The 19,766-nt window shown below is 37.2% G+C and overlaps 1 long non-coding RNA gene across 1 annotated transcript in view; it reads left to right on the top strand.

The window, feature by feature from the left end:
* Positions 1–94: 94 nt before the first annotated feature.
* The window catches only part of LOC123608253, a 55,734-nt gene continuing 36,062 nt past the window's right edge, over positions 95–19,766 (top strand). Inside the window, exons 1-3 of the long non-coding RNA XR_006717147.1 lie at positions 95–194; positions 6,378–6,489; positions 9,132–9,255. This is a non-coding gene — a long non-coding RNA (uncharacterized LOC123608253). The remainder of the gene's footprint in view (positions 195–6,377; positions 6,490–9,131; positions 9,256–19,766) is intronic.

Consider the following 19,766-nt stretch of genomic DNA (forward strand, 5'->3'; position numbering starts at 1 on the left):
GAGCAGCTTTGTGAAAAACAACCCCAGTGCGCATGCGCACGCCGCGGCTGCTGTCCGCCCTCCCTGCGCGTCCCCTCCCGCGCCCGGCTCGCTCCCTCGCTCGCTCGCGGGTACAGTAGGTGTACAGCTAAGGGAAGAAGACACGGGCTGTCGGGAGGCTGAACCTGACTTCTCTTCATTGTGGGCTCCTATTGGTAGGCAGGCTACCGTAAACCCTCGACGTGCTATCTGGAGCCCCTTACCGAGCACATTCTAATAGATAATGAAAGAGTGGGGCACTGGGGGACAGGCGCCGGGTGGGGAGATGTTTGCAAAACCAAGTAGGGATAAACTGCTGAGTGACCAGACCGAAGCGAGCGTTACCGGCGCTGCAGGGTTTTGCCCACTACTTGGATGGAGGGAGGAAAAAGTGATGTGTGAAGAGAGATGGGGGAAGGGGAGAAACCGGTTGGGCAAGCGGCTGGTTGCCGAGCATAATCTAACGAATTTCAAAAGAAAACGTAATAAAAACTAGACAAGAAACAATGTTCGTAGACAAGAGCATTCTTGGCTTGGATTATTTAAAAGACCAGTGCGTTGTAGGCAGAAGTGGAAGGGAACTCAGTCGAGGCCAAAGGAACCTTACAAGAGAAGACCAGAAGGAGCAAGAAAGAGCAACTATGATCAATAGTTTGTTTTTTTTTTTCTTCTTTTTTTAATCAATAGGTTTTGCTTACTCCTCGACTGCTTTTTCTTCATCTCTTAATTAGATAGCAACGAAAAGCAACCAAGTTGTTTGCATGATGACGCCAGGGGGGAAAAGGCCTGACCACTTCCTAGAAGGAAGAAAAGAGGCTTTTTAAAGACACCACCTACAGCTAGATTTGCAGGGTATGACATGATTACAACTCCTGTGTCCAGAGGATTAAAAATAGAGTTTGGCCTTAAAAAGTACCACTTTATAAGAGGCAACATGACATAGTGTTTTAACTGACCTCATGTTCACAACAGAATCAAAAATCTGTTAGAAATTAGTGAAGCCTGTAAAATGGTTTTTAAAAAGCATGATGTGGTATATAAATAGAGCTTAATTTTGTAAAGTTCTCATATTAATTTTTACAAGTCCAACGGTCTTAGACTGTTCAACATTGTAATCCTCTTAATCAAAGACAAGTAAATTTATATTGTGAACATTTTGGTAACAAATGGCAATGTTTTCATAAACTCACACTGGGATTCAAGGCATAACAGCATAAACTTTTCTAGATTTTTGCAATCAACAGAGCTGCTTCTAAGAGAAATGTAGATGGAAAAATATGAATCTGGAACTATATATTCATAATTAAATACACTGGAAGATTTTTGACCATTCTCATTGGTCACTGTTTTCTTGCTTTTTGGGGAAGGAACAATTTTGTTGGATTTTAGTTGACAAGGTAGTTATCTTGGCCTCAGCATTATATATAAATATACAAATTATTTGGAGAGTTAATGGGCAGGCCATTTATCTGTAATAAAGTTTAGATGGCTATGCTTAAAACTGAATTTGTGTATCTAAGTGGGAAACAGCCTTTTTTCTTATTTTTCCTCTTGGTTGACACCTGGTGGAAATTCATTCTGGTTGTTCAAGTACTTGGAATTTTGTACTAGCTTTGGTAACAGATACTACTTGGGTTTTTTTGCCACCTAGTGGTAAAATGGTGAATTTGCTAAAATGCCAGCTTCTCAGCTTTAGGGTCAAATGATACTTGTGAAGCATTCAGATGACATTGGGCAAGAAATGGATTTAAAAGTGCAGTACACAATGAGGCCTTCATTACTAAATTTGTTTTAAATACCTCAGGGCTCGTGAACAATGGTTAAATTGTTCAGAAGTTTAAGTAAAAATTTTCTTGTCGTAATATAACTTGTATCTGAAAAAATAAGAATTAGTTTTTTAAATGAACTAGAATTGCATTTAATCAGAAAGAACCCTAAGAGATTTACTTGTAGTTTGGAAAATTGTTTTACCGCATTAAATGATTCATTCATGGGGCTATAGGGCATTATTCCTTCTCTTAGAAGCTTTTAGGATATTATAAATTACTGTCTTTATTACTTACTTTGCTGTTTCTCTTTATTTTCTCTCTGTGTCTTCATAAACACTTCCTAAACACCTCTTAAACTAATTGACACGTTGCCAGGAAATTCTTATCCCCTGTCACTTTTACTTAAGATTCTACTCATTTATCCTAATTATCACCTTTCTTTGATTTGGATTTGGTCATATAACTATTTAAGTGTCTAAACTTGAGTTTACTTGCTTCATTTTGTTTACTTCCTCCTATTTGTTCAAACTCTGGAAACACCAGAAACAAACAAACAACAAACAAACAACCCTGGCACCTTTAAATTCCTGTTTGTGTTTTCAGTTTTTTAAAAATTTATTTATGTAAGTAATTTCTACATCCAGTATGGGGCTCAGACTCACAACCAGAGATCAAGAGTCTCATGCTCTTCCAACTGAGCCAGCCAGATGTCCTTTGTTTTTGTGTCTAAAAGGAAAAAAACACTGACTAAATTTTGGACTAAATGTTTTCTCTTGTGGCTTTTGTAACCTCCCCTTTTCAAAACTCCTTGTCTAAAACTCTGCCTTTGAGATAACTTGAAATGTTGTACTTTAGGTGTTTTCTTGGTCTTCTGGACTTGTCTTACTGGGCCCTTATTGTATTTTGCATTAAGTTTAAGGTATTCATCTTTACCACTAAGGCTGTTTCCTACTGCACTCCAGCCTACGTCTCGTATGCCTTCTCCTCCTACCCCTCTGCTGACTCTCTATACTCCTGTCAAGTGCATCTTCTGTCCCCTTTGTTAGCCTGTCTCGCTGTTGCCAGTGTGCAGTTGCATGCTGTTTTCTGTGCCCAGAACAACATCTCACTGCTGTTAACTCCTTTCCCTTCTTCTAACCCCTCTACTAGACTCAGTTGGGCACAACTGAATAAAATTCCAAGTAGGCAGAATAACTAGCTCCCCCTTCCCTTTTTACAACTTCTTCAGAGCTTAAGTAGAAATCCCTCTTTATGGTATTTGTTCCTTGGATTTTAAATTCAATGGCTGTTCCACCTTACTGTACAAAGGATTAAACTCAAGCTCAAGAACTCTATCTAAAACTGACAAATGATGATCACTATCAAGATATTTTCATGTGGTAAGTAAAAATTACTGCCAGGTCTGGAGATTTTTACATAATGTGTCATAGTGCTCAATATTATTAAAAAAAAAACACCAAGCCATCTCAACAGAAAGTTTTCATATATGATTGTAAGAAAAACCACACCAGGAGCCAGACCTATTCTTAAAAAAAAAAAAAAAAAATGAAATCCATGTTTAATCCTTATTTCAACTAACACTTGATTGTCTTACGTAGTGTAGAACTAAGGGTGTTTGGTTTTTGTTTTCTTTTTGTTTTAATTTCATATTTCAAGATTTTGTGACTCTGACTTAACTCTTTAACATCCTCAAAATACAATGACTTTGGCGCAAAGACTGGAGGCAAGATTTGCTATGTTATTAGCAAAATAAGTGAGTTTTTTATATTTGATAGTTAATTAGATGGTGTATTTATGTTCTTCATACTTAATAGACATTCAGATGTATTCTGAATTTCATCATAAATTTCAGTTCCAAATTTCTATTTCTGTTCTCGCTCCTCATTAAGATGTAGTATGTGTTATGTGAACACCAGTTGATCTTTTATTTTTGATGTCTTTTTTTTTAAAGTATGTTTTTTTTTTAAAGGTTATTTATTTAGAGAGAGAAAGGGAAAGAGAGAGAGCGAGCATGAGCTGGGTAGGGGCACAGGAAGAGAGAGAGAACCCCAAGCAGGCTCTGTGCTATGCAGGCTCTGCACTATCAGCACAAAGCCTAACTCAGGGCTCTATCTCACTAGCCATGAGAACTTGACCTGAACCAAAATCAGGAATCCAGTGCTTAACCAACTGAGCCACCCAGGTACCCCTTGATTTTTTAATTTACAGTAAAGTCATCCATAATTCTATCCACCCAGATATACCACTGTTAACATTTTGTTACATTTCCATCTAGATATACAACTAATAAAGAATTATTAATAATAAGCATTATTGCATTGCTGGTGAAGTAAACACAATGATTCATATCAATTAGAATTCTCTGACAACAGATTTGATTAGTGGCTCCAAGGGAAAATCTCTTGAATAAATTTGTAACACTTAGGTCCTGCTAAATTAGATGACTTGGTAAAGTTTATTCATGTAGGCTTGAGTGGCATTGGGCCTATGGGGAGAATCAGAAATGCTAAGTTTCTTTTTTGAACTATTTTATGACTTTTGACCTGGCACAACTTTATGTAATGAATGTAAAAAAAATCTAATTATAATAGCTAACATTTTCTGATGATTACTGAGTTTTACTGGAAAGTATAAGTGAATGCAACAAGTTCTCAGGTTTTTTTTTTACCTCAAATTCATATTTTGCTAAATGGAATTTCATATTCGATATCTCACTTAGAGAATATTGCCTTTCCAGTCATCTCCATTTTTTCTGTTGATGAAGAGGATCCTTATTGTTGATGATTTTTTTTTTTTTAACGTTTATTTATTTTTGAGACAGAGAAAGACAGAGCATGAACAGGGGAGGGGCAGAGAGAGAGGGAGACACAGACTCTGAAACAGGCTCCAGGCTCCGAGCTGTCAGCACAGAGCCTGACGTGGGGCTCGAACCCACGGACCGCGAGATCATGACCTGAGCCGAAGTCGTACACCCAACCGACTGGGCTACCCAGATGCCCCTATTGATGATTTTTAAAACTTGAAACTTATTATTTACTGTCACTATTTTTTCAATACTGTTTAATGGAAGCATTTTCCAAGGGTCTGTTATGTAAGGTTAGTTTTATTTATTGTTTATTATTATGTTATCATACTTAAAAACTGTAAAAAGAATTATTTCTTCTCATTCATTTGAATCATTTTAGTTTTCCTGTTACTATTTTTCCTGTTGTTGAGGAATTTTACTTGTTATCCCATTGAAGAAGTAGCCATGATGAAGGAAGAGTTTGTTGAGAAATGCTGTAAGGAGGAAAGGCAGTTTAAAAGTTTGCTGCATCCGGAACTCTAAGTGTTTCAAATGATCTTTTGTTTCAGAGTCAGGAAACAAGTTACATGATAGCTAAGCTTTGAAATCACACATTTAATCTGTGATTTAGTAAATTCACATGTGGCTTAATCAGGAATTGGTTTTATATTTTTTGTTTTTGTAACATGAACATTTTTCTTTTAGTTTATGAATAAGCTACTTAAATCAATGCATTTCAGTGGAAACTTGAGGGAACTGAAATTTTCTGCCCCAAATTGATATAAAATTGATATGTAATTGATATAGTCAGTTGATAATTGGTTTTTGTAGAGTGTATGAATTTCGAATTATTTTGCTGTGGAGAGTCTGGTAGGACCTTAATGCTTTAATATTTTAGACTTTGAAACATATATCTCTTTGAAACATATAACTCTTCAAAACTCTTTGAAGAGTTTTGTGGATATGGGGTACACATGCTGTTGTGAAGATGCACAAAGCATCTGAAGTGAGGAGCAGAATTAAAGCATGAATAATCTACAAATTGGAGCACCTGGGTGGCTCAGGTCATGATCCCAGGGTAGTTGGATTGAGCCCTGTGTGAAGCTCCGTTCTTAGCGTGGAGCCTGCTTGGGATTCTCTCTCTCAACCTCTCCTCTGCTCCTGCTCTCATGCTCTCTCTCTCTCTCTCTCAAAAAAAAAAAAAAAAAAAAAAGTGAGTAATTTACAAGTTGAAATAATACAGTGTATCTTTGTCTTTAGAAACTGGGAGTAATGCTTTAGTAAAGTCAAAATAATTTTGTAACATACAGGTTAAAGACAAAATTAGGAAGCTCAAGTAGATTGAATTTTACCTACTAATTTTAATGTCCAAATCATCTCTTACACTCTTACAGATAAGGAATACTTTATTTCTGCCAATGGGCCCCTTGAATGGGAGAAGCCTTTTAACTCTAGTTTTTCATTTATTTTTGTCTTTTGGTATTATTTCAATCTGTTTTGGTGAAACTTGGTAGAAGCTCTAGAAAGATAAACATATAAGAAGATACTGAACTTAGCCTGACCTCTCCCCTTAGGCTTTTCTGCAAATGAAGAGGAAGGAGAGAAGAACCTTTTAGAAAGAGTCGCTTGATAAATAAGTGGCCAATGGCTGGGGAATGATTGTCAAATAGAGTCATGATCCTAAAAAGGATAAGATGAGAAGAACAAATGGTCATTCTCTTATTGTTTCTAGCACAAGCCTTTCTATTGTCATGAACTTCAATGATTTTGTATTCTAATCACATTATTTTTTTCTGTCTCTGCAGTGATCACTCTAAATGAAATGAAGTGTTGGTTGCTGGCTTGGAGACAGCAGTGGCCAATAGTTAAGAGGACAAAGCCAATTAAGTGAACTCTTGAAAAATCACCAAAACATTGGTAAGTGAACTCTTCAAAAATCACCAAAAAATCACCAAATCTTCAGAGAGTAGTGTGAGGGTGAAGGGCAAGAGATCTGTCTCTGGGAGGATATGGAGACAGAGAAGGATGACAGGAGAGTTACGGTCTTCTCAAGACATTTCTCAGTGGTCAGGCTCACATTCAAAGAGTGGACATGGCACAGGCATGACTAAAGAAAGTCAGGGAGACTTTTCATGGGATCAGGAAGCCTGTCTGATAACTGAAAATGGGGCAGGGGGGCAGGCTAGGTGGGATGAAACAAGTTTTTCTTTTACAGGTATATAGGACATACATACATTGGCCAGGAAATCCAGAAACCACCAGCTTTTTTGCTAGGTGAGGGGTGTGTGTGAGAGAGAGAAAGAGATCACCGTTAAAACAATCAGAATACTAGCATATTTTATGGCAGCCACTGTGCTTTCTGCTCATTATCTTATTTGGTCCTCTTAACAGCACTATGAGGTAAATACTATTGTATCCATCCTATAAACAAGGAAACCAGCTTGGAATAATGAAGTAACTTGTCCATACTCCCACAACTAGTAACAGATGGTACTAGGATTTGAATCAATTCTATTAATCAGTAGGCCATGCTGAAAGCCAGGCAGTAGACTTATTTATCAGTAAGCCTCCAAGAAGGCTTCTGTAACCATCCTCTCCTCCCTAGCTTGGATTATACGTTCCTCTTTTTGTTCACAACACCTTTTAATGCTTATTTTTGAGACAATGCAAGAAACAGAGTGCAAGCAGCGGAGGGGCAGAGAGAGAGAGACACAGAATCTGAAGTGGGCTCCAGGCTCTGAGCTGTCAGCTCAGAGCCCCGACGTGGGGCTCAAACTCATGAACCGTGAGATCATGACCTGAGCTGAAGTCTGACGCTTAACCTATTGAGCCACTCAGGCGCCCCTCACAACACCTTTTGAAAACTTTGTTTCTTAACAATATTTTGTGTGGTTTATTTTACTGTCTCTTCCATAATACTCCATGCTCTCACTTTTTTTTTAGTTTTTTTTTTTCTTATGTTTCTTTATTTCTAAGAGAGAGAGACAGAGAGAGAGAGAGAGAGAGAGAATGAGAGGGAAAGTGCGAGTGGGGGAGGGCAGAGCAAGAGGGAGACAAATCTGAAGCAGGCTCCAGGCTCTGAGCTGTCAGCACAGAGCCTGATATGGGACTCGAAGTCATGAACTGTGAGATCATGACCTGAGCTGAAGTCGGAGGCTTAATCGTCTCAGCCATCCAGGTGCTCCTCAGGGGTACTCTTATCTAGGGCTCAAGTGTTAATCATTTTTATATCTGCAGTACTTAGCATAGTGCCTGGCACATAATACACACTTAATAAATTGTGTACTGATATGTGGTAAGTTGATAAAGGAATGTTATCTTTAAGCAATTTTCCATTGAAAGATTGTCGAATCTTATGGGAAGTTTTTCTAGATACCCACATGAAACCACATGAGGCTGATGAATTAAAAATAAGATATAAGTTCAGGGGCAGCTGGGTGGCTCGGTTGGTTGAGCCTTTGACTTTGCCTCAGGTCATGATCTCACAGCTAATGAGTTTGAGCTCTGTGTTGGGCTCTGTGCTGATGGCTCAGAGCCTGGAGCCCGCTTCGGATTCTATATCTCCCTCTCTCTCTGCCCCTCCCCCACTCGCACTCTGTGTCTCTATCTCAAAATAAATAAACATTAAAAAAAATTTAAAAATTAAAAGAAAATAAGATATAAGGTCAAACCATCATTTTATAAGTATGTGCTGATTGCCTCAAGGTCGTCATCATGATGTATTTATTGTCCAATCCCAGTTAAAGTAAACTGCCTTTATTAAAGTAAAGATTACTGCCTTTATTAAAGTAAAGTTTTATGGTTTTAAAGTAATAATCATATTAAAATACATATATCACTTTTCAGCATTTTTCTACTTTTATTGGATACATTATTTACAATTAATGAACAAAGAATCTTCCAGCTTGCTTTTGATTGCTTAGGAAAAATGCTGTTGTGTGCCATAGCAGAGAGCAAAATACCTGACTATAAGAATATGGGAAACTTAAATGAAACTTGCTTATCTATATTTTTAATATAGTTTCATATCTGCCATTTGATAGAAGTATTTTGAACAGATTTGCAAGTAGGTCATAGAAATCAAAGATCTTGATTTTGTAATATTTTATTTGCTATATATATATTGAGATTATGTGTAGGTGATACCTATCTTAGAAATTAAAATCACTAAAAACATTTCTGAAGACAAACACTTTTCATTTATAAGTTTGGTAAATTTGACAGTCAGGTATTTGAAAACCTGGTCATTGAAAAAATATATTGGGGCACCTGGGTGGCTCAGTCGGTTAAGCATCCGACTTTGGCTCAGGTCATGATCTCACGGTCCATGAGTTTGAGCCCTGCGTCGGGCTCTGTGCTGACAGCTCAGAGCTTGGAGCCTGCTTCGGATTCTGTGTCTCCCTCTCTCTCTCTGCTCCTCCCCCGTTCATGCTCTGTCTCTCTCGGTCTTAAAAATAAACATTAAAAAAAAAAAAAAGAAAATATTAAAAATGAAAATATATATTATTTAAAAATTATTTTGCATATATTTTCAAAAATTTTTTTATTTTTAAAAACAGTGAAATACTTAGATTGAAAACACTACAATATTTGCTGTGGAGAAACAGAACTTTGTGGATTTATGAATGGAAATGAGATATAACGTTCTGGATTCTTACAAGAGAGCAGAAAGTATGAGCAATGGTAAGTGCTGTGGATTACATTTTTTTTAAAGTTTTTATCCAAATACCAGTCAGTTAACAGACTGTAATATTAGTTTCAGGTGTATGTTACAGTGATTCAAGACTTCCACATAACACTAGTTATGTACTCATCACAAATGCCCTCCTTAATCCGCATCACCTATTTAACTCCTCGCCCTACCCACCTCCCACATGGTAACCATCAGTGTGTTCTCTGTGAAGAGTCTGTTTCTTGGTTTGCCTTTCTCTTTTTCTCACCTTTGCTTGATTGTTTTGTTTCTTAAATGGCTGTGGATTAAATTTATGTGTATAAATTTAACTTCTGAATGGTGAATTAATTTTCCTTTAATAATTGAAAGAAAAGCTCTGAGGATGTGTTTAATGTATTATCTTGCATATTTTTTAAAATTTAGTTTTATTTATTTTGAGAGAGAGACAGAGAAAGCAGGTGGAAGAGGGGCAGAGAGAGGGAGACAGAGAATCCCAAGCAGGCTCTGTAGTGTCAGTACGGAGCCCGATTCTGGGGTTGATGTGGGGCTTGAACACACAAACCGTGAGATCATGACCTGAGCTGAAGCCAAGAGTTGTACGGTTAACTGACTGAGCCACCCAGGTGCCCCGCTATCTTGCATATTTTACTAAACAAAGGAGATCAATGATAAAATTGTACAATTAACAAAGGTACAACATGATAGTTAAATTTAGAGAAAGAGTGTGGTCTGTGAGTAGAAATTGCAATCATGTAATTAATTTTAAATTTTCATTTCTGGCAGCCAGAACTTTTAGTTTAAAATTTATAAAAGAAACACAATATCAATTATGGGACTCAAAAGAGCTTTAAATGTATGGTATACAGTGTTCAATCTGTCAATGTAGGGCCCATTAATTAATTGAATCATTACTCTTTTTTCAATAGGGCTTTTTCTCCCAAACATTGTTTAGTTGTTAAAAAACAACTATTAAAATGATAGAAACACTGTTTTCTACGAATTTATGTATTTGGCCTTCATTGTTTTATAATATTTCAAAAGCATATTTTCTTATAATACTATATTTACCATACAGTGTATGTGTTCAGTTTCCTGTGAGGACTTATATGTGCTTACTCACTAGGACAGAGAGGAAAGAAATATTCCATGCCTGAGCAGTGCTAATAGATTCTGGTATTATCTCATTTCTCACAAGATAACTTTCTGTTAGAACATACCTTTTCTTTTTTTTTTTTTTTAAGTTTATTTATTTATTAAGAGAGAGAGACAGAGACAGCATGAGTGTGGGAGGGGCAGAGAGAGAAAGGGAGAGAGAGAATCCCAAGCTGGCACTGCACTGCCAGAACAGAACCCGATTTAGGGCTTGAACTCATGAAACTGTGAGATCATGACCTGAGCTGAAACCAAGAGTCAGACGCTTAACCAAGTGAGCCACCCAGGCACCCCAGAACATACGTTTTTTTAAAGAAGCAAATAAATAAAATGAGAAATAACTCTATCATGAAGAGACTTGTTAGATTTATGTTAAGAAGAAACAGTCTATCTGTGTGATAAGTAGGATACATAAAAAAATCAAAAGATTGGTTATGAAAAGAAAACAATTTTAAGGAGCTCTAGAGGGAAAAAAATGCTTTTGACTATTTACATAATTCTTAAAACATAAAATGGTGAGTATGGTGGGCTAAGCCTTTACATGCTTTATATCATTTGATCATAATAATAATGCAATTATCCTCATTTTAAAGATGGGGAAACTGAGGCTTAGAAAGATCTGGTAACTTGCTCAAGGTCACACCCCCAAGTGGTAGAGTTACCTTTACAGAATTTACAATTTAAGGAGAAATATAAGCAAATAGTTAAATAAGGATATGTGTGCAATAGATACATGTTGCTAACAGGACTTGCATAGTATTAGGAAATGTCTAGCAAAGGTACTGAATCCTGATCCAGTGCTCAGGCAGAGCCTTCCCAGAAGAGTTGAGATTTACTAGAAATGAGAGAGAAGTCAGGATCAATCTAGAGAAGTAAACAGAGACCAAATTGTCAGAACTTTATAGCTTTCCAGAACATATGATTCATTGTCCTAGTTGAGACGCTACTGAGAGTGCAAGAGAGGCCAATAATAACCGTGTTTGTACAATAGAAATAAAAATCATCCTGGGCAGACCAAAATATAAGGCAGTATAAGGAGTTTGGTTTTCATTCTAGAAGCAATAAGGAATATTGAAGAGTTTTTAAGAGGAATAACATGAACAGATTTATGTTTTAGAGTAACTCTGATCTTGGAAAATAGATTAGAGGAGGCTTGTAGATTATTTTAAGAGGCTGTTTTGGTAATACAGTCGAGTAGGATGGTGGCCAGAATTCCATAGTATTAGAGAGACTAAAGGGAAATGGATTAAGTTCAAGAGATATTTAGGATGTAGAATCACCAGAACTTGGTACATGATTAGATCTGGGTTCAGAGGGAGACACATTAATTGGGTGTATATTAGTGAAGGGAAGGGAAGTCAAGGATGACCCTGGATTTCTGGATTAGGCAACTTGCTGACTGAATGGTGGAGCCATTCGCTGAGATGAGGAACGTGCAGAGGAGTGAAGATGATGATGAATTTACTTTTGTTCAGTTTTATTTTTGTTCATTTTTAATTTTTTTGATTTTTAAAATTTTGAAACAAGAAATGAATAAACTGAGGGTTGATGGGGGGGTGGGAGGGAGGGGAAAGTAAATGATGGGCATTGAGGACTGTACCTGTTGGGATGAGCAAATTGTCAAAACCAATTTGACAACAAATTTCAAATAAAAAAAAAAAAAAAGAAAAAAACTTGCAGGCATGTACACAACCATTATTTCCCCCCAGAACCATTTGAAAGTAATTTACCAGTATGATACTCTACCACTCCTGAATACTTTACTAGGTATTTTCTACCAATAGGGACATGTGCCTACATAGCCATAATACAACTGTGAAAATCAAATCATGGGTTATTACCATCTAATCCTCAAATCCCAGTCATGTTTGCCACTTGTCTCAATACTGTCCTTTAGAATGGGAGGCTGTAGTTAAAAGTCACCTGTTGCATAAAGTTGTAATACTTCTTTAGTGTCTTTCAGTTGAGAGCAGCAATAGTCTTTTCTAGTCTTTAGTGACCTTGACATTTTAAAGATTACTGACCAGTTATTTTATGGAATGTACCTCCGGGCCTTTTCCAACTGGAGAGAGTTAGATACCAACATCAATTGGCATCTATTGTATGAAAAAATTAACTTCTTTCAATACATCTAGAATGGTGTTAATTATGTACTGTTCTTGAGAGGGTTGAGGAAATAGTGTGTTCTGTGGTACAGTTGAAAAAGACTGAATTAATAGATTTTGACAGGAATGCCTCAAAGGTAATGCTGTTTTCTCCTTAGTGAATCCTATCAGATGACACACAATTTTGATTTGTCCCATTACTAATGGTCACTTGATTAAGAATGTGTCTTTCAGGATTCTCAACTATTTAGTTTTTAAAATTTTTCCTCCTTTGGTAATTAGTTAAGTACTTTGTAAGGAAGTTCTTTGAGACTTTGCAAATAGCCCATTTCTTATGAAACTTTCAATTTATTCATTTATTTATTTATAGTACTGGTGATTAATATGGGTCTTAATTCTTTACTATCATTTATTTTGATGTTCAAGCTGTTCCCAGTTTAGCTAATGGAAGCCCTTTGAAGGTGGTTTATGTATTCTCTTGACGTATCTCAAGTCACTTTTTGACTTCTTCCTTTCTGACATAAGATAGAATAAGGTCACCTTGTACTTTCCCTACCCTGGTCCTGGAATTAGCCGTTTTAGCCTCAAGTCTTTTTAGTGGAAAATAACATTTAGAAAACAAAGTCTGGGCACTAGGTGTGCTCTTTGTTTTTGGAGTATGGTGCTTCAAAGTTTCTCAATTAGAGAAAGCTAAGATATAGACACATGTATATATTAATGTATGTCCACATATTTGCATTTTATCTATCCATCTATCTATTAAACCATGAATGCATACTGATATTATTAGTTTTAATCTATCTCTTCAGGATTTATTCTGTTTTTCTCCCTTTTCATATATGTAACCCCCTTTCTTGCTGCTGAGAAACCTGGTTCCCAGTGGTCTGATTATTTGCCCTATCCTTCTGTATGTAATCAGTCTCTCCTTTCTCCTGCCATCCCCTCGCCTCTGTAGATGCACTGTTCCCCTGTGCAGGCTCTGCCATCAACACTGTGCCCCTCTAAATGGACAAATCCTCATCCTACTCAGGCTTGGCCTCTCTACCCTAGACTGATCTTTGTGTGAGGACATCTTTACCTTCTATGAGGTGGGCTCTGACTCCCATGCTGTTCCTACTCCCCCAGCCCCTTCCACAAGCAGGGCAGATATGCAACAATTTCAATTTAGCTGTCAATGAAAAAGATAGGGTGGTAGCTAAAAGGTTATTCATTCAGGAAAGACCTGTTTTTTTTTTTTTTTTTTTTAAATTTTTTTTTTTTTTCAACATTTATTTGTTTTTTGGGGACAGAGAGAGACAGAGCATGAACGGGGGAGGGGCAGAGAGAGAGGGAGACACAGAATCGGTAACAGGCTCCAGGCTCTGAGCCATCAGCCCAGAGCCCGACGCGGGGCTCGAACTCACGGACCTCGAGATCGTGACCTGGCTGAAGTCGGACGCTTAACCGACTGCGCCACCCAGGTGCCCCAGGAAAGACCTGTTTTTGATAAGATGCCAATCTGAGGGCAAGTTTAAAGATATAGAAGAGACAGGATTAGTTGTAGGAATGTGAAAAGACCAAATTCCCACTTCAAGAGACTGGGAGTGGAGAAAGCTTCAATGCAGGTTGGTTTGAGAGTTTCCTGGCTGGAAGAGAAGTGACTTTCTATCTTATGGCTCTTACTTTCTCTGTGCAGTCATGCTAAGATTTAGTTGGAGGTTTGAGGACAGTGGAGAGGGTTCTGAAATCACTGTAGAGAATGAAAAAGTGAAATGAGCAAAAACAAAACAAAACAAACAAATTTCTGAGTGTTATGGAAAATCTGAGAATCGAAACCGAAAATGAGTTGAGATACCAACCGTTAGCCCCAGTGCTAGGAGTGGAGAAGGCAGTTTTTATCGGGCAAACATTTAAATAGAAAAACATGGAGCAAATAAGTTGAAGATACCGGCTAGAGAGGTTGATCTGAAGGAAATAATTGTTGAATGTTGAAATGAATAGTTGTTAGTTAAATAGAATAAAGCATAATTACATAGGAGAGGAAGATGATGAATAGAATGCTAATCATTGTTTTATTTTTTTAATTACAAAAATAATACACGTATCTTATGAAAATAATTAAAACTATCCCCCTCCCCCAAATCTTCAATGAATTGAAGATAAGACAGCAGAAGGGAGAAGTGGGTAGAAGGTGATAGATTGATTTGAAAATCATGGTTTGAATACTTTCTAAGGTTCATTACATACACCTTGGATATGAAAGTGAATAATGACACTTTGGTCTTTTCTCATAAGGTAAAATTCAAAACAGAGAGGGAGGCAAACCGTAAGAGACTCTTAAACACAGAGAAAAAACTGAGGGTTGCTGGAGGGGAGGTGGGGGGATGGGTTAAATGGGTGATGGGCATTAAGAAAGGTACTTTTTGGGATGAGCACTGGATGTCATATGTAAGTGATGAATAACTGGTTTCTACTCCTGAAGTTAAGACTATACTGTATGCTATCAAAACAACAAAACAAAACAAAACAAAAAAACCCTCAAACCAGTATCTTGAAAACTTTCAAAGGTCTTATACAAATCCAAGATATTTTTTACTAAAAATGTTTCCTTTTAACAAAGACATAAGCAAGTAAGTATGGGATCTTCAACTTATACAATAAAATCAAATCTGAATGATTTTTTTATTCTTTTAATGTCTCCTTTCTTAATTCCTGCATGTAAGAGTTGACTTATTTTTTTGTTATTGTTCTTTTTATTGTCCACTATTTTTGAGATGATGTGTGACCCCCATCCTCCCCCCAAAAACTCCTTCCAACCTGCTTTAGAAAGTCAGCATGTTAGTATAAACAGTTTTATTGAGTAGACTCTACTTTGTGGATATTAACATAATAATGTTTTTATTTTTCTCCGATCACAATTCCCAGTAGTGCTTTGTAGAAATCTCCCAAGACAATTTCCTGAGCATATTCTGCATCTTTGTCATCACTTTCAGTTATTAAAAAAAACAAAGCAAATCCAAACTAATTTCACTCCAGTGTAAAAATCCAGGCTCAAATCTGATTCGAATATGATCCTCTCATTTCCCTCTATAGCATCTCACTCCTTTGTTGTGGAGGAGGAATATAAGAGATGGCCAGGATTGCTTATTGAAGATGAGGAAGTACCCCTCCCCCCAAGAATGTGCATGATTCTGTTGCTGCTGGTGGTCACTGAGGATGTGATGATCTTCTCATAAGTTTGTGCAGTTTTTAGTGCTGTTTAGCTTCACCTTGGTGCACTACCTCTCTGAGGATATGGCAGAGGAGGCACCCATGTCTTCCTTTAGTCCTGCCTTTGGTCCATATCTACCCCCCCCTTAAAAAGCAAGCTGTCAGGTAACTCTAGGGCCTGGGCTTTCTCCTCTCTTCTCTATATTCTTTTGTATTGAGTCAAACCCGGAAGTCCTCCTCTGCATTCTCTGATAGATAAAGAAACTGGGATCAAGTTGGAGACTTCCTCCACCTTTTTCCTAATTTCCCTATAACGTGCTCTCTTTTTGTCCCATTCTCCTGGGCTCAGTCAGCAAGTCCTCCTTCAAAATCTCCAGAAAAGAAGGAGGCACAGTTCTTGGTGTTCAGATATGCTCCCAAGTTCCAAAATACACAGGTCACATTCTCCCTCATACTCCCTCATAGGGCTCACTGCACTTTGAAGGCAGGCTCAGGTTGGTCTCTAGTTCCCTGACTCTAAATATTTAGCTAACTAGTAGGCTGTCAGGCTTTCTGCCTTGCCAGTGATCACTTTCTGTATTTCACTGAAACTCCCTCTTTACTTGACTTCTGGTGGGTTGAGGGGAACTATTTTTCTGCCCACTTAGGGGTGTTATGCTGGTTGGCAATGGGAGAGGTGGTTCCTTTGCCTCTGAGTAAGTCCTCAGGGAGACTTTTGGCCCCATTGGTTGGAGAGGCCTTTAAAAGTATGGAATCCTTATACAATTTTGTCATCATGTTTCAATTAGAATAACCAATTCCAAGACAACAAGAAAAATCCCATTAACATGCCATTATAATAGCACAAAACTAAAGTAAATGATATACTTCATTCTTACATGACATTGTGTTATACAATGAAAAACAAAACAAAACAAAACACAAACTAACCCACAGGATATGGCAAACCAAATTTTTCAGTACCTAAGATTTTAAGTTAGGTATGCTTAGAGTAGCATTGATTTTCAAAGATCATCAGAAGTATTATTAGTGAAAATATTATAGGTGTTTTGTCTGACTTTCTCTTGGAATATAGCAGGTGTAAGATAGATGTCAGAGTGAGGGAGAGGAGTTAGGCCTATTATTAAATCATTGATCAGTCAAGAATATATCTCACTTAGTAACAATGTTTAACTTTTTATTAGTAGGGCTTTGAATACAATAAGCAAGACTGATGTTTATTTAAAAACAATAAACAGGGGCGCCTGGGTGGCGCAGTCGGTTAAGCGTCCGACTTCAGCCAGGTCACGATCTCGCCGTCCGTGAGTTCGAGCCCCGCGTCAGGCTCTGGGCTGATGGCTCGGAGCCTGGAGCCTGTTTCCGATTCTGTGTCTCCCTCTCTCTCTGCCCATCCCCCGTTCATGCTCTGTCTCTCTCTGTACCAAAAATAAATAAACGTTGAAAAAAAAATTTAAAAAAAAAAAAATAAAAAAAAAAAAATAAAAACAATAAACATATTTTCCTTTGAGACCTTTTCAAAGATTACTTGTTAATCTTATGCCTCATAGCCCCCTTAACAGAGAGGTTTGAATAAAGAAGTATTTTAGGTTCTGGCTTAAACATTAAGATGGTTTTAAGCATTCCCAATGGCTAACAAGTATAATGATTATCATTCCCAGAGCAGTACTGTCTTCAGACTTTCTCAGCTGAATTCTTTTTGAGTGACATTTCTGCTATCCATATCCTTCTTGTTAAGAACTCAATAATGGACTAGGTTAATTAGAGATAGGTAATCTTACCTTGTGTTAATCATCCTTCTGTTAGAATAAATTAACCTTTTAGCTCCTATTTTCTGGAATTCCCAGCCTCCGTAGACACTGTTCTTGAGGCATTAGATAGCCTCATGAAATTTTAAACTCATTTGAATTTAGAAATATACATTACTGATAGAGTTATTAAACTTAATAATCACAGAGATTTACTCTGAGATCATTGAAGATTAGCCTAATTCAGGTACTTTATAGGCTTGTTTCTTCCTAGCTGTGTGATTTGGGGAGATGTCGTTATCATCTCTGAGTTTTCATTTCCTGACTTAAAGAATGGGAATCAATATTATTCACTGAAATTATAGAAATCAAATGGGTTAACACCTATAGTGGATTCTGAAATGCACTACTGAAATGTTTGGTACTGGGAGTATTATTTTGAAATACAGTCAAGTCAGAAGATTTCACTTTTTGTCCTCTTGGTGTTAACTGTTCACTAATATCCTGGATTCTTTTCCCTGGCTCCCTTGAATCATTGTCAAGGAACAAAATAATGGCAAAAAGTTGTGGCAGTGGGCATTCTGACCACTTGTAGCTCCCATAATTCTTTCGTACATGTGTAGCCCAGGCAGATTTATGTCAGTCCACCAAAGAATAGAGCACATTGGGCTTGTCACAGTGGAGATTCACAACACCCCATGACAAACTGAAAAACAAGCATGTGTTAAAATAAATCTATTAATAATGAAAATGTAAGTTTGTCTGCTTTTAAAAGGCAAAATAATGCAGTGAATTTCAGAGGCAATTTAGGAAATATTCAAACATTTGGCTTTAGTTAGAAAGGTGGGAAAATATATCAGAACTAGATTCCATTTGGGCAGGGTTTATCCTTCTCATCCTGAGTTTGAGCCAAAAATCCTCAGTTTTGACTAGTTTTAAATGTTTCTCCAAATTTGGGCAGAGCCTTTTGCCTATTTAGAGATAGATGCTGCTTAGTTCAACATCAGATAAGGGGGATGGAGGCTCATGTATATCAGGACCCACCAAAATCAAAGAGCAGAAAAAGGTCACAGGGTAGACAATGGTATGTTTGTCGATAGAGGGGCACCACTAGTGAGTAAATGAATACCTCAAGAGGTGGAAGATATCTCATTCATTAAAGTTTCTCTTGGGCAAAGAATGTATTTAGAAAAATTACTTGATAAGCTACTGGTGGGTAGTTTGATGATACACTGAGTTGGTAAAACTTTGAGAATATAGGCACTTTCATTCATTTCTGTTTCAAGTATAAATCAATACAACTCCTTAGGAGGGAAATGTAATAATGTTTATCAAAATTACAATTGCAGGGGCACCTGGGTGGCTCAGTCGGTTCAGCATCCGGCTCTTGATTTCAGCTCAGGTCATGATCCCAGGGTCATGGGATGGAGCCCTAGTTTGAGCGTGGAGCCTGCTTAAGATTCTCTCTCTCTTTCCTTCTCCCCCCCTTTCTGCTTACTGTCTTTATAAAATAAAATAAAAAAAGAATATTCAAAAAATTATAAATGCATATCCAAAAAAGACATAGTTGGCCAACAGACACATGAAAAGATGTTCATCATCATTTATCATCAGGGAGATGCAAATCAAAACCACATTGAGATACTACTTCACATCTGTCAGATTGGCTAAAATCAACAACACAAGAAACAACAGGTGTTGGTGGGAATGCAAGTTGGTGCAGCCACTGTGGAAAGTGGTATGGAGGTTCCTCATACATACATGCATCCCTGTGTTTATAGCAATGTTATTTACAATAACCAAGATAAGGGATCAGCCCAAGTATCCACCAACTGATGAATGGATAAAGATGTGAGACAGAGATACACACACACACACACACACACACACACACACACACACACACAGAGGAATATTATTCAGCCATAAAAAAGAATGAAGTCTTGTCATTTGCAAGGACATGGATGGAGCCAGAGAGTATAATGCTAAGGGAAATAAGCCAGTCAGAGAAAGATAAAATGCCATATGATCTTACTCATATGTGGAGTTTGAGAAACAAAACAAACAAGCAAAGGGAAAAAAAAAATAAGGGAGCAAGAGAGTCCAGTCAATGGACTTGTTGTGATAAACACATAGTGATATATGATTACTGATATACAGTAATATAACACTGTATGTTAACTAACAGGAGTTAAAAACTTAAAAAAAAAAAAGGAAAAGGAAAAAAAAACAAAAAAGAAAAGAAAAAGAAAAAAAAATACAGCTCTATAGCTACATGTATCTTATCCAAAAATACCACTACTGAGAATTTATTCTATGAGACCCAGTGTC

The sequence above is a fragment of the Leopardus geoffroyi genome, chromosome A1 (assembly GCF_018350155.1).
Source record: "Leopardus geoffroyi isolate Oge1 chromosome A1, O.geoffroyi_Oge1_pat1.0, whole genome shotgun sequence".
NCBI lineage: Eukaryota > Metazoa > Chordata > Mammalia > Carnivora > Felidae > Leopardus > Leopardus geoffroyi.